The 16,084-nt window shown below is 40.1% G+C and overlaps 1 long non-coding RNA gene across 2 annotated transcripts; it reads right to left on the minus strand.

Annotated features, from left to right (window-relative positions):
* Positions 1–679: 679 nt before the first annotated feature.
* On the minus strand, positions 680–7,478 carry LOC147755442 (uncharacterized). 2 transcript variants are annotated; one of them, XR_015328862.1, is made up of 3 exons: positions 1,955–7,192; positions 1,738–1,787; positions 680–1,004 (listed from the first exon to the last, which is right to left on the minus strand). It is a non-coding gene; the product is annotated as an uncharacterized LOC147755442 (long non-coding RNA). The 2 variants fall into 2 exon arrangements; XR_015328861.1 differs by lacking the exon at positions 1,738–1,787 and having other exon boundaries at positions 1,955–7,478.
* Positions 7,479–16,084: the final 8,606 nt, after the last annotated feature.

Genomic DNA, 16,084 nt, shown 5'->3' on the forward strand with positions numbered 1-16,084 from the left:
TTTATTTACTGCGTAATGCACTATAATATATAGATTTTGCTTAGTGAGATTACGAGCTTGAATTAAATTATTACAGGTACCGTTGTCTCCGCATAGAGCCGTTTCTCTCTTTGTTGACCTCAGGAATAGCCACTGCTGCTTTAGGTGTAGCCGTATAGAAGTATAGCTGTAGTTGATAGCAGGCCCTATGTGCTGGAGCCGTCAACAATTCGGCCTAAACCACGGAATGGCTGTTACTGCTGCTGCTGTTACAAGCATTTATTGCTCCACAGTTATTAACACGGCTGATACCGAACATCTCTTCAGGAATTAAAGGCATTATAATCAAAACGGACCAATCCCGCCTGCGTATGAATAGGTAACTGTCGATGTGTTAGCGCAGTAACTATTATCGGCCTTGGGGGGGTAATAGACCTTCGTGCGAAGCTAGCCAGGCAAAATCTGAGTGAAACCCAGACAAAGCCTAAACCCGAAGCCGTCAACACGCCAACTGAACAAGGGTTCCTCTCACTAGAAGTGGCGGTCGCTGAGGTTGCCACAGTAAATAAACGAAGCCGACCCAAGCTACTCTATTGAAGGTTATACTTATGTTTCTGGTCGACTGCATCAGTCATCGTTGTTGATAGTCAATTAACTTTTATTTGTCACCTAATATAGATATAACAATATAGACAACACATAAAACATTAAGGTAGTTTATTTTGCCACCATGCTATCCTTACAAGGAAAGTAAACCTTGACCAAATCTCGCTATAATATTTGATGTGTGTGATTGATCAAATATGGCTATATGTATTCACATTGCTACAGCTATAAGTATTTTCGGGTAATGAAAGCCATCGGCGTGGCATCGTACGTTGTGCAAGCGAGGTTCCGCAGACTCTTGCTATGTAAAACTTCTTGCCATTGTCCACCTTCTACAAATCTCCCGCGATGGCCCTGAGTGAAGACTAATGTGAATCGGTTTTCGTCGTTTTTACTCCACGAGTTCAAATGAATTCCTTCTGCAATCACATGGCCAAAAGACGGAAGTCTGCCAATTTTTTTGATTAAAAGTGACGTATCGCAGAAAGAGTATACCATTTTCTAAAACTTGTTTGAAGTTATCCTTGGCTGGCTCAGGTTGTCCTCAACTGCTTTAAATCAACAGTTTGCTTAAATTAAATATTAAGGTTGAGCAGTGAAAAAAAAGAAGCAAGACTACATAATCTTATAACTTATGCTTGCTGCAAGTATCGAAGTTGAGAAATCCGTTCGTTGAATGGGGCACGAATAAAATAATCTCACACCGGCGATAAGTGTACCGCCTACGTATGTAACTTCGTTGACGAGACTAAACTTTTACCCTCTGGAAGTAAAACGTCAGTAACACCTAGCCGGCCATTTCATCTGCACCTTACTTATTATTCGAAGCCCCATGCCCCGTTCTTGAAGTTGCGTTTCACGATAACTAATAGGACTGTAGATTGAGATAACTATCTTTGAAAAATCTATAAAGGAGTGCTTAATTTTAAGCTTTTTCTGAATAAAGGTTGACGTTATTAATTATTATTAGCTTGTGCATAGCCAGGGGTTAATATTACGAAGAGGCGTATGATTACTATGATCTCAATGTAGTACCCTTTTTTTTTTTAATTTATGTCAAGACAGTACACTACTAACATAGGCAATATAGCCTGACTGAAGCCGTACCGTTCATTAGAGATTGCGTTTTGATGTCTGAAAAGATAGACGAACCTTTTTCTTGGTACTGACGCAGCAATAGCTATTCTTGGCGATATCTCTACCTGGAGAAGCAATGTAAAAATTTTTTATTTTTAAAGATTAAAAAGAGAATTACTTCTGACTATTCGGGATATGAGTCGGTTTTATAAACACTCATTAAATAAATTGGCCCGACCGGATGTAAGTATCACCGCATTCTTTAAGTGCTTATTAAAAATTAGAACTGTACCTGGAGATTTCCGGTCGTTTAGGCTTGTTTTTTAGCCGTGCGCTCCTGTGCCGTGATGGCTCATTCAAAATAGTTCCACGATTAGTAGTCATCCCGTTGTATATAGAAAAGTAAAACAGCCAGCTGTTTTTTGGCCACTTGGACGGGTACATCGAGGCTTCGGCGCTCGGTATGTCGCGTGCTCCATGTGTTCATATTGGTGATAGACATTTGTTGTGTAGGAACTGCCAGGTCTAATAAACCCTGAGCGTTGACATCGGTGACCGTGGACTCGCGAACTCGTACAGATGGATAGACATGTGCGTATTAGTTAACCAAAGACTTTGCGAGGGGTAAAGGACTTTGTCAATGTCAAGCGTATGGAAAGGCAACAACGACTCTATAGAGTCAGCTATTCTACTGAAAACATCATAAGCTTGAGGTGAAATTCGTTCTTGTTTATCAGTCTGTATATATAACTACGCAAGTTGCTGCAAATATATATCTCATTAGTATCATTTTGAAACTTGTCGTATATAATCAGATAACTGAGCAGACGGAACACTGGGTTGACTAAATGCGATAAAGAAATTGCGGTTTCCAAAAGACTTCCTAGATTAAATGCTGTTGGTGGCGAAACAGTGGCGCTACAATGAAGCCGTGAAAGAAAAGCTCGAAAGTCAATTTGATACATCTGACATTTCTAGAGATAGATGCTAGTCTACCAGAAATGACGTATAGTATTTGATTTTGATACAAGCTGTATAGGTGGGCGCGAATCAGCGACTCTTTACGATAGACGCCCAATACTTGGCCTACTTAGCTAAGAATAATGTATTATTAATGAGCATTCCTTTGTCTAAGATCTTGTGCTTCCCGAAAATAGATAGGTACACCTGTTCACAGTAAAAAAAAAACAAGGACTACAGCAGACTCAGGATTGCAGTTCTTCAAAGTGAACGTGAGGGACTGCAAAAGCTGCTCGCTGCAAATAGTAAATGCATTATTTGCGGAATCGCTAGAAACGAATCGCCGAGGTAATGCTTCAATGTCAGCAGGCTTCGCCGAACCTCCGAAAGCTACGAGGCTATCACACAGTTTCATGTTGTTTCCGCATCACATGTCTGGTCCGTTCTGTGCGACGGCTGGATATTCAGATGCTGCGAGTAATTGAAAGGGGGACAATAGATATTAAGCTGTTACAAGTGAATTGGGTGAACCTACATGCCGCTAACAGACAAAACCTTACTGGCAAGTACACCAACTTTCGAATGGAACACAGTTGAGTTGCCTCGGCAGAAATGAGTTCAAAATCAACCTTCAATGGCTTAATTTTTATTCCTCAAAGGCCACAGCATTGCGGGAACTCACGAAAGATACGTGGCCTTAAACAAAAGCATAGTACGTGAATGGTACAAACATTTCAACGACTGAGACTGAATTTCTAAAGACCAGCCAGCACGTGATCAGATTGCAAAACACCAAGAAAATCTGTGGTTTTTATCGAGCAGGCCTTCCACGAGACCGTACCTTGAAATCTAAAGGCATTTTTATGAATTATGATCCAAATACTAAGGATGCGGAAGCTGAGTAAAAAATGAGATTCGTATAAATTGACTCCAGGCCAGCCGAAAAATCGCGTGATTTTATTCATTCAATGAAAAACCCGCATCACAACGTTGTATATTTGTATCCCACGTAGTTCATAGTAGCACACCATATACAGGGTGAAGCAAAATTCTCTTAACAGTTTAAACGTCCTTATTGTACACTTGGTCTAGTAGTAGGCAAATAAAACGGAGTTAAAATGAGAGTAACAAAAGAAAGTGAACATTTTTAATCTGTCAATACACTTTTGCCCTATCCTAGATAGGGCAAATATGTGTCACAAGGACATCTCTTACCCTAGTCGGTTTAAAAGCGAACGAAATAGGTATAGCTTCCTTTTTGTGCCATATATCTGTGAAATCGATTTGAGCTAACATGAACGATTATAAGAAAAAAAAAAAAAATTATTAATATGAACAGTAATTAAGCAAATAATGTCGGTTTAATACAAGTCCGATAAAACTAATCATTCATACTTCGACATAAATTCGACCTTGGTCATTTATGAAATTCTGCCGGTGTTTTCCACTACTTTGTTTTAATGCATATACTTCATAGGTGATTAACTTACAACTTTAGTCAACAACGAATATTCTAAATGAAGTTGGCATTACATCCAAGATTTCTTCTGTTGGGTTTAAGAACTATAACGGTTACAAGCATGTACTTTCCGTAGATGCGTTTCTTCAAGGATCGATTAGAGTCTTCGTGCATTTCAATGTAAATTTCACGTCATTGTTCTACGGTTGAAAGTAACAGTAAACCTTAACCCAATTCCAAAGCCCAGCGGTTTGCATAAATTTTAACGTTTGTAATAGTATGGGGTCAGATTTTTTAGCTGGAAAAACGACACTGTTATAGTCGAATGCTCCAGATTTTAGCTTGATAGAGACCTGCGAAAATATGGTCAATTCGGAAACTTGCTTTTATATTCCGAGAGAAAAGTTGGCCGCAGCGAATGTTTCAAGCTAAATTATATCGGCATTTACAGAACGATGAGGCGCGCGAATAAAATACCTTTACAATTTTCGTTGATCACATTTACAAGGGATCCTACTCATGTTCTACATAGATCTACCGTTATAGCTTTTGTTTTCTAGTGTTAGAGGCACTTGGTTTCTTTCACAGCGTGCTACCAATACGCGCACAGATTTTTACGCGTTGTGACAAGACTAGAAACGCAAAGCCGAAAGTTCTCTAGCATTCGTGTTATATGTGCCTAACTAGGTTTCGAGGTATGTAGTTGATGCTGCCGGTGAATCTTGGGTCAACAGTCGTTGTCGCCTATTAGGGGTGGGTCACTTATAATTTTCATGATCCTTACTATCGTCTAGTTTGACGCTATCAAGAAACTCTTATTATCTCTCTGCTATATTATGTTGTTAGTCAAATAAGTTTGAATCGTATTACCGTTCCATCGTGCCCACACCAGGTACACTCTTGTAGGCCACGATGCAACTAGGCATCTGCCACCGGCACAGGCGCCGCCCGCGCTATACAGATCTACCTTTCCAGATATCTGCCCAGTATTACAAGCAGTAGTACATCGTCGTATGTAAATCATTAGCTGCAATTGCATGTCAATCAGCGTCTGCGAGGCTTACTTTATCGGCCTTCAATTTAGTTGGACCTACATTCGGCTTAACCAAAAATCGCTTTGTTCTTCGCTCAGAGAATACTAGTATACGAGTAATGCATATTTTTGCAGAAAGCATTGATAATGCATCGTACATACAATTCCACTATACGAGCGAAAGAATCGCTTTGAGGAGTATAGGCGTTACGGAAAAGGCTAGGGCCTGTTGAGTTCTAACGAACGCTCGCTGCATATCTTCAATTTGGAGTGAATTTGCCGAAATCCAACTGGATATTCGAGTCCAATGAAGTCATTGATGCGTCCTGGGATTTGACAATGGCTTCTGTTTTAGTTGTTTGCTGTTTTGCTCACTTGAACGAATGGCAATATCGAGAAATATTGCGATGAATGGATCACGAGAGAAAAATTTCGAATACGATATTTTCAGCTTGTGCATTGAATGAACACATTGTGCCGGATTTTCTGGCAACTGTACTGCGTGTCTCTTATAGGGGTATCAATATCGTATCTATTTGAAGAGAGGAGCTTTCTTATCGTACGCAATTCGGCCTTACCTTAGTAATTCATTTTTATAGCTGCTTTTTAGTGGATATGTACACTTCAATACGACGCCAACATTAACCTAACGATATAACTGTAACTGTACATTTAGAAACAGTAATACTCAATCGACTACTATGGTACCCATTTCGGCATCAACTAAAAGGGGCTATCTTAAAATAGAACATCCTCATTACTTATTATATTACCACAATTGCCTCAGTCGATAGAATCTCCGACAAAATCGGTAGTCCCTTCCACGCTCACAACTGATCCACGTTCACTCTTCACCAATGGCAAGAACGTTCTAACCAGTTTATTCGAAAGGCTTCGGCCGAAAGAATACCTATATAGAAGTCTAAAGGAAAGCAGCTCGAATCCCACCGCCCATCTCAGTTCCTACGCATTCACCGTTTTTCCGTCCGTTCCGTTTCTAGTCGCCCGTCCGTTCATTTCACATGCGGCTAGCTGGCGAACGACCTGAAGAGGTGTGATAGAAGCGATATTGATCGTATGGAATCACATAAACAGCTTGCGAAATTCATCGTAGGAACTCTTATTTCGACCTCTCTGTCATCCCTCCTTTAGCCAACCCCTAATCATTTTCGTTTTTTGCGACCTACCGGCCATCGAAATTCTCTTTTCGCCGTCTTTTGCTATCCCTTCAAACATGCCTGCACTTCTTGACGCTGTTGTTCCGGCTTAACGGCTCCGCAAAACCTCAGCCCAATGCTATCATTCGCGTAAGCGAGTCTTACCCCGTCTCCTACCCCTTCGAGAGGGAGAGAGACGGAGCGAGAGGAAGAGGGAAAGTGAGGAAAGCCAGCACTCTTCAACTTCGTATATAAAACGAAATCTTCTAACCTGCTTCTTTCGTAAGACCGGTTTATCGCATAGCACCATGCCTAGATGAAGTTCGTTGACACAGTGCAGCGAGATGGCCATCGTCTCAATGTGAATCAGATGTCGCTGCTTCATGGGGAAAGAGTTTCACATACTTTCGACGTTTACACATGGCGAAATTGCTTGGTTATGAAGATCTGATATTAAGTGAAAACGGAAAGTGACAAGGTATTCAAGAGCGAGACCTAGTTGACGGGAGACACACAGGCCATAATAATAATCATCACCATAAAAACAACCTTTTAGTTGCTTTTTTTAAAAAGGTGAACGAACGAACGAACAAAGCAGCTTCTTAATGGTGATCGGATTCAACGACACAGAACAGGTGCCAGTACGCTCGGCTTGCGAGAGGCTGATCCAAGATGGGCCAAGACAGACTGCATGAACAGGCTTGTGTCATCGAAGTAACTTAGCTGCCCCTGTATATATAGGCGAAATAGTAGGTTAGCAAGTTAACGTCGTTCAAGCAGTGTTATTCACGCGCCGCCATGGGGCTACTGCCTTTACTGATCATCAGTAACGTCAAGAACGATGTCCATCTGCCTTTCGTTGACGTTAACGCAACAGCTGACAACGTCATTGTCGTCTGCTTAAACACCACCTGTGCTGCTGGAGCGTCTGGATGATTGTACTTTCGACTGGAAAGAGAGCGGTGCCAAGGGAAAGGGGTAAAAAAAGAAAAGGAATAGACACGGGAGATATGGCACATTGTGCACGCGCGTCGCTTCCTATCAGGTGACGGGCCGACTCCACCTCATGTAGCATGAACGAGCTATGTAGCAAGTATACATTGTATTAATAGTAAATAGGGCTATGCGCAGCGTACACGACAACTTTTGAGAAGGTTGTCCTATGGCCTGTTGCTCAAACTATTATCTGTCTTTATCAAGATTACGTCTGATAATTAACACCTGATTATACAGTATGCAGGTCGATAAATGTAACATTTCCCTTGGATATAATAGCTAAATTTACTACTATATTTCACTTTAACTTTAGGTGTATGTGAGAGACGTGACGTCTACGTTTCTCAGAAATTAAGACGACCACGTGTATAATAACGAGCGCGAGTAGAACCATAAATGTGAACAGAACGTAATGGTATTACACAGATTTCAATTAAACTTGTTCGGCTCCTGCCACCAAAGCTGTATCGGACGATAACTTCAGAAATATATGAAGTCATCTATGTCAATTAAATAGGTTAAGATTCAAGTTGACTGTCTCTGAAAGGGTTTAATGATCATGAATTTAAATAACAATGTAAGTTTATCATCTAATCACGCCAATATGTATTTTAGGTGTTTGTATAAACATAAACAATGTTCAAGTCCCTATAGCATTCTATGTGATATGTATACTAGAGAGCACATCTAAACAAATGATTGCCCCAACTGTTTCTCATACTTACACATAGATCGATTGTCCTGTCTTAAATACTAAAAGAACTAGTAGAAACAGAAAACCTTATGAACCGAGGAGGTGCACGTAAGATCGTTTTCAAAGAAGATCCTCTTAGCGTAACATTATATATAGATTGTACTATTTTTCTAGCATCACGAGTCTCTGGAAATAGAAAGTGCAGTCACATCGACAGAAGCTCACTAGTTGAGAGGGCGAACATTATAAAAACTTTCATATGTTTATGTTAAGTTATGTCGGACGGAGGAGAAGATTTTTGACCCATAGCATTTAATTCAAACCCAAATTTAACGAAAAAAGTAACGTTCATAACGTACAATGTGCTAATTAACTGTGCGCTTGCAGAGATCAGTTAGTATGCTGCAAGTCTTTTTTGTGTGAGCTAAAGGGATTTTTCTTCTATTCATTCAGGATAGCTCATTTTATGAAAGCTTAAACGAAACCTTTCACGTTCATTCACGGAACGTTCTTTTCTATAGAATCAAAACATAACAGAAATGCTTTGCCATCAACAAAGCGAAGTTCACCCTTGTTCACATTACCGTTAAAGTTCATTGTCCGAGTATTTTATAAATTAAGTTAATAAGCAGACGACTCTACTCTAGTCTTAGGGGTCATTACATCGAAATTCATTGTTAAACTCGTTTACATAAGAATTAGATTACCGAGGAGGCCTGTACGGCTATTTTTAACAGCATTATGCACACAAGAAGCCATTCTACATTTTTGAAACGTTAGACCCAGAAACGTGTTCTGCGCAACTTTAATGATCCAATTTGTTAAGAACGAACCACGGACTGATTTTCAATAGGAAACCAATATATATCTGCTGTGTTTTGGGATTTTAGCAAAATTCAATGTAGGCTTTACAACCCCAATCGTTTCGGCACACTAGATCCAGGTCGGGTGCATTCTTTCTACGAAACGATACTTATCTCCTAACTTTTCTGTTGTTGTTCGCCTCGAGAGTTAGAAAATTCAGTTTAACTTCAGTCAGCCAACCCTCAAGCTATTTCCTATACGTGTATTCAAAGTACCACCAGCTTTTTCGATTGTTATTGTCGCTACTATGGGGCTCTCTGACGCACGCTAACCGATTAAGTTAACATTGGGCAATGGGATAAAACCAAAAAACCGCACCATCGGACGATGCGTGCTTCACAACCCAGAGCGATTTTCACGTGATGCGTTTCTTACATGGGATCTTTAAGGGGAAACCGGTTAAAATCATACATTCAGGTCCGTCTGACCGGTCCATTCATCATATGAACTATTCCTTTTCTGTCAGCTTTAAAGTACATTGATTGCGTCAGAGCTAACTGCTTGCAAGAGGCAGGCTTCGATTGGGTGACTACCACGCATCTCTGAGCGCGCTGCTGTAGTAGTTATGAACCATCAGCATCTCAGGCGATATTGATTCAAATATCAACATCGGTAGAAGGTGGAAAAAGGTTTTTCTGAAGAATGAAAAACCAATAAAACAAAACTAATAGCTACAGAAACTGCTAATATGGCCACCTTGTTGGTTTCTAGTTGTGTTCGAGAACACAGCCTGTACGTGTCGTGGTAACGTGTTTACTAGCACAACTTAGAAACATGTGAGATACTCCAGATTCGAGACCAAGCGTCGACACACCTTGTGTCCTGTTAGGAGCCAATCGTCTGAAGCAGTGCTAAGTGGGAGCACAGAACTTCCTTTACGTCTGTCAGAGAAACCCTAGATAAATCGAGAACAGCGCCGTATTGACGACAATCTTTGAAACGATTCTTATATGTGATACCACAGACGTGGCCACGACGGAGCGAAGCTGAGGGTCAACGTGAAGTCACCCATCCCAGTTAACTATTTGTAGTTAGATAGAACATACAAATTACAAAGCAAGACAAAACATTGAGCGTATAATGGTTACTTCGAGACTGCTTAAAACGATCTTTGATAGCAATGCGTGATCTGCTATGATCCTCTCAAAGATCTTTTTCTGAAAGAGCTTGTTCAGGTTAGAAGTTATACGCGAAGGTACATAGTAGATATTTTGAATAGAAATTTAGAAAAGGATTCGAATTTCTTTTGACGCACTACTTGTCGAAAAAGAAAGAGCTACGCATGATTTCATTGTCGTTAAGGGATTGCTCGCTACAGAAAGTTTTATCTTACGTATTTAGGTGGCATATCCGATACACTGCAGTGTTAGAATGAGCTTCAATGGCTATTGAATTATTGTTGATTCTTGCTAGCCTGGAAGAGAACGATTTGGAGAGATGGCTGGTTTTTTATGGTATTATTATTTCTATTATCTTTCATAATAGCGACTTGTGTAAGCATTTCGCTTACTCTTTATAGTACTGGTCTAGTAGTGCTCCCTCTGATGTAATCGCCGCCTTTTACCTTTCCCTAGCTAGGGACCTTTTCTTGTGTTATATGGCAGCGCCCCAAAAGAAAAACGCAGTCCCCTTGTTTATAATCTGAATAACGTACTCAAATGTTGAGCTCACCAAAGCCGTTCGGGAGCGTATGTATGGGCAGTACTTAACTGAATCAATAAAGTTGCCCCTGGAGGCTTACGAACTAATACCTCAGTAAAAAAAAATGAATAAGCTGTATTAGCACCGACATAAAAATACATAAGGCAATTTTCTCTTAACTAAACCTTGCCTCCTTTGCCACTTCTACTCGTTAATTCATTTCTCCGCTTGCTTGTGGCGTAATCATCGGATATTCTGAACATCTCAAACATTTCCTTGGTCTTTACAGGCAAACTCTGTAAACGTTTCCAGTAACAACAATAATAATCACATATTTGACAAGTCCGGACATCGCATACGGTGACTTTTATAGCTAAGCTCACATATGGTTCCCACAATCAGCACATCGATTTGAAACATTTAGTCTGCATAATTGTATAAAGATATAATTGAATTACGATTGTCACATATGCAGACGACACGATCTTGTCGGCCATCTGATTCGACCCAAGTAAACGTCTTTTCTTCCACCTTCTTCTCTTACCGATTCTTTCTTTCAGCGTAAAGACTCTTCAATCTAAAATTCGCAAAATGACACGGTCTAGAATATGCTAAACGCTATGCTTCAATTATGTACATTGCCTGTTCTTCCTGCTTCACGCTCCATATAAATGCAAATAAAGCTGAGAGGTTTTCCTTTGAAGAGGCTGCAATGTCAAACGTTTTGCGATTCAGTGGCGAAGACTTTTTTGCGGGTCTACCTAAGCCTCTGAAGAATGGCCGAATACGACCTCTCCGAAGGCCGAAGCCATACAAAGATGACAGCAGCAACAGTGAGCGCAGCGCTAAGAAACCTGTTGCCGTTATAATTGCTGTTTCTGCTATTGACAAACATAAGAAACCGGATGTTTCACATTGTATTGGCCAGGTAGTGTCGAGGTAACTTATGCCTAGGGTCATTATACTAAGAAAGTCAATCTAAGCTGATTTAATGGGCCTGCGATGGAAACCATTACTGCTGGATGTCGGTCGATACAAATCGGCCGAGTAATTGCTAACCAGCCAGAACTTGCAATTTTCAACTTTTTTTCGAACATAAAGGTTGTTATGTTCATCAAAGACACTTTGATTACAATTTTAAGTTGATTTCAATAAAATCGAGTAGACGATCGTAAGATGAACTTGCAGGTCTAAGCTAATTCGCGTAATACAATTGAAACGCTTCTAACCGACGAAAAAAAGGTCTTGTACGTAATTAGATGTTACCTTTTGCTGTCGATGATCGAGAACGTTGATCGATTTTTTTCTTAGTTAAGTTTTAAGGCTGCGTGTGGCAACAGTTCTAAGACAGTTTCTCTTCGAAATGAAAGGTACTAAAAGCAGCTCCCTTGGCTAAATAGCGCAACTAAGCCTTTTGCTAAATAAGATTCGTTTATAATAAATCTAACTGATGTGTGTTGAAAAAAGTACGTTGTTTTTTTTTTGTATTTTTCCTCCTATTTACCTCCCGTCCTGCTTAAAATTGTACTTGTATGACCATTTAACGCGACTATTTTTAGACGTGTCATAAATGGGTCCAATACGGTAGGTGAAACGAATTACCTTGTATGGCGTCAGCTTCTAGCGTATAGACGCTTGCCTATTAATTTCTTCCGGACTATGTTCTCTCTCCAGTTTACTTAAAAAAGGTCCTGCGGGCCTCTTGGGCAGGCCATTGTGCGATTATTTCTTACATTTGCATTGCGCTTTACGATTTTGTGAAACCGTTGGATAGTGTGATTTATCTTTGTTAAATATCGTGCATAATGTACGTATCAAGTAGCGAAAGAAAGGTATAAAGTGGAGCGTTATTAACGTTGGACGAGAAGACCACATGAGTACGGCCCTGGTGAATATGAAGATTAAGGCGCTTCTTGGAATGCTTTAAATTTTGGGCAGATCTTGACGGATTGTCGGAAATTGTACGAGTTATGTAACTGTTATCGAGCTGTGGTAGCAGAGCTCTAGCATATAAAATCCCCTGGATAAAATTTCTATTTTCACAGAGTGGCACAATTTTATGCAAACATAATTTGAACGAAATATACTACTGGTAATAATTTATTTGAATTCACTGCGTATGGTATAGAAAAGTGTGGCACATCTTATTTTTTCTTAATTAATAGTACAAAATATATGCTACCAACCCCTATTCTCTCTAAACATAGGTGATGTCGATATAGTTTGAACTTGTCACAAATTTTTGCTTGCTGGGGTGCTTATGGTAACTTCTACTGCAGGGTCCGCGTTATCGTATCCTCAGGGGCCCTCATTTAAATGAAGGGTGTTTTTCGCTCTCGTTCTGTTTTATCACTTCCGTTAAAGCAGGCGGCATCAACCTAACGGCAGGGTAATTAGGGGAATCAGTGGAAACATCATCTGATTTAGTAACAGTTATAACTTTAACTAGAAAGTTTCCCTTGGTTCGCAGCCGTCAAGATAAAGAAGCTTTACTGAAATTAAGCTGAACTTTAATTGTATCTGTGAAACATAAACGAAGCTATCGGTTTGCGCATCTAATATTTATTTCTAACGTTCAAGACGACGTTTTCTTTGCCTAGCTTATGACGTTGCACGTTTCGACCACTGAATATACTTGTGAATTTTTGTGATCAGTGTTTTTTTTTTTATAAATAATAAAAATTCTATTAAGAGAAATAAAAGCTTACATTGTAGCACCATATGAATGCGTATGTACATTTGCACCTAAGGTAAATCATTATATACCGTTTCCCGCTTCTTTGATACCCTTACCTTGATCTCCAACGTAATTCTGTTAACTTCTGCCCTTGGCGCTCGTTCCGGAACCTATCAAGCAGAGAAACAAGGACAAACTTTGTCTGGCTATCTTTCAAAGGGTATAATGGGGAATGGGCCTAGTCACAGTGATTCAACGTGGGTTAGTTTGATCGTAATTGAACATTTGTTCAAACAACTTTGGTCAAAACAATAGCGATACTGTTCTTGAAAACTCTCATGAAAAAAAGCTCATGAAAAGGCTCATGCAGGCCACAAGACAAAAATTCGACGGCCCAGTGTATATTTCGGACTATGTAGTTAATTTTTAGACATGTAGCTAGGACGAAAGGTTTGCGACGTTGTAGCGGCTGGATTGTACAGGTTTGTGCTAATATGAAGGAGTCGATATATAGGTATAGAAAAATATATGGAAGAGTGTGATTCCAAGCTAGAAATGGTACTACTTATCATCTATCAAGCGGATTGGTTAATCCGTTATGGGAAACAACGAACGCAGGCAGGGGTTTGCATTACTTGCCTATACGGCGAGAAGGCGGGTGATAGAACTAATTTAAGGCTAATAACCAAAGCCAAAAATTATATTCTTGTATGAAAGTAACATAAACACGTTCCTATATTTTCGTTTTATTATGTCCTGCTGATCGTACACTGCGGCGCCCCGTGTCTTGATCTTATACCGACAGCATAATTGAAAATAACAAGGATTTTTGGACCTCTTCCATAAGAGAACATATGCGTCCTTTTCACCTAAACTAACCAGCAAATCAGTGCGCTCAATCGGATACAGATGTAGAACTGCTCGGATCTATGCTATCATAGCCGTTATCTTCGTCTCTAAGTTTCACTCTTGTTACGCTTTGCACGTTTACTGGTATAAGAAAATTCCTGCCATTACAAAAATTAATTAGAACTTAATTAAACTTTGTCCAAATAATTGTTCGGGCAGTTGTTGCTTACTACGGACAAAGCAGTGGCTCTTACACTTTATGGCACTGCCTAGTCGGTCCAGGTCCAATTAACTATCAGCTATTTTTAGCTAAGTGTTTCCGTCGAAGTTATTGAGAACTGTTTCGAGTTAACTGCTATCGACAACCTAATGCCATTGATGTATTTAATGTAGAAAAGTTATTAGACACATCAGTATCGTAAAAAAAAAAGGTAAGTTCGCTTTCACAACACTACTGGGGCAGATAGCGCTGTTTAGGGTAATTTCGGCTCTAAACGGATGCCTACCGTTGGAAATGGTAACATACGTTCCAGGAAGGATACATTACCTCTGCTCGAAACGTACGAAGTAAATCTCGCGTAGCGCAAGCCATTACATCATACCGACGTCGCCGATTTATACATATACATATATAATTCACATTTATTTACACGCTTGTTATTAACGAAGTTAAGATGGCTAGGTGGATCGTTGGCAGTATATTTTGTGTGATTATAAGTTTTATGCAGACCAAATGCGATGAATACTGCACAACTTACGTGATGTCTCCAAGGAATTTGTCAATTTACTGATGATGAGCGCTGGAACTGTTCTAGAGAGCGTTGTCTACACCGATGGCGAGCGTGGCATGATATTGTAGTATAAGTAACCTTGTTCTTTTTTTAGCTATGGTTCGTTCCCATTTTGCCGTTTTCGGAGCTACACGACGCAATGTTGGTGACATTTATGATAAGTACCGCGGGAATCAGCGCGATATATATATATATATATATACACATATATATATATATATATATATGTATATCTGTCACGCCAAACGGCATACGTTCCTTTCATGGTTGGAATTTCTTAAATCATAGACGGAAACTATACTAGCTTTGTCACTTAATTGTTTTTGTGTGCCAGTGTTAGGAATGAGATGAAATCTTTGGAGGATCAACGTAATGACTGCAATGCAAACGTCATAGGATCGGAATCGCTTTCTGCCGCCTGTGCGCCATTCCGTCGGTGAAATAGTGCCAACCATTCTGCAAGGCCATTGAAGATCAGTTTCGATCACTGACGGCCCGTCCTTACCGACGCGATGGCTACGTTAAAAGTTGTACAAGGCTAATAACTCTTTTTAGGCCTCCTCCAACTAGTTTATCTATCCTTGTGGTGCTCTTCTGCTCTCCTCTCTGTCGATTTATCCTTAACGTAGTCTGTGAGTGGGCCTCTGGGAGCACTTGCGAAAAAGTGAGACTCCTAAATCTAGCCGCTTCGGTGACCTGCTTACGCAGAAGCAATCGGGGAAGGCGGATAGCGTTCCGTATGCACTCCATAGGGACGATACTTTTGTCAAAATTATCTCAGTCTCTGGAGAGCGGTAAGTGTAACTTCATGGGATTATTATATGGAATCACAACCACATCTGAAGCCGGCTGCGTAGACAGAAGTGCGCTGAAGATAGTAGTCTGAAATTAACATCATAAGGATAACTTAAATCGGCCATGGGTCGAATATGGTTCGGCTGCATGAACAGTGAAAATAAATGCATTCACTAAGTGGTTTGAAAAGGTCTTTAAAGTTTTGGATTCCGAACTGCGTCAGCATTGCGTCGGGCCGCTGAACTCCAGCACGAAACCAACGCATTTACCGCAAAATTCACAAGTCGTCCAGCTTAGTAGAACGACATAGCGAAATATATACCATATATTTTTTCTTTATTACAGTCTCCGTTCTCTCGACCCTATAAGTCTATTCAAAAATGTATGTACTAACAAACACAACATAGGTTACGATTATCAAGTACAGTGTCCCAAACCGAATTTCTGAATATAAATTTAATTCCATATGAAAAACGTGTGCTCGATTTGGGTTCAACCTCCATGAG

The sequence above is a fragment of the Varroa destructor genome, unplaced genomic scaffold (genome assembly GCF_002443255.2).
Source record: "Varroa destructor unplaced genomic scaffold, Vdes_3.0 BEIS01000005.1, whole genome shotgun sequence".
NCBI lineage: Eukaryota > Metazoa > Arthropoda > Arachnida > Mesostigmata > Varroidae > Varroa > Varroa destructor.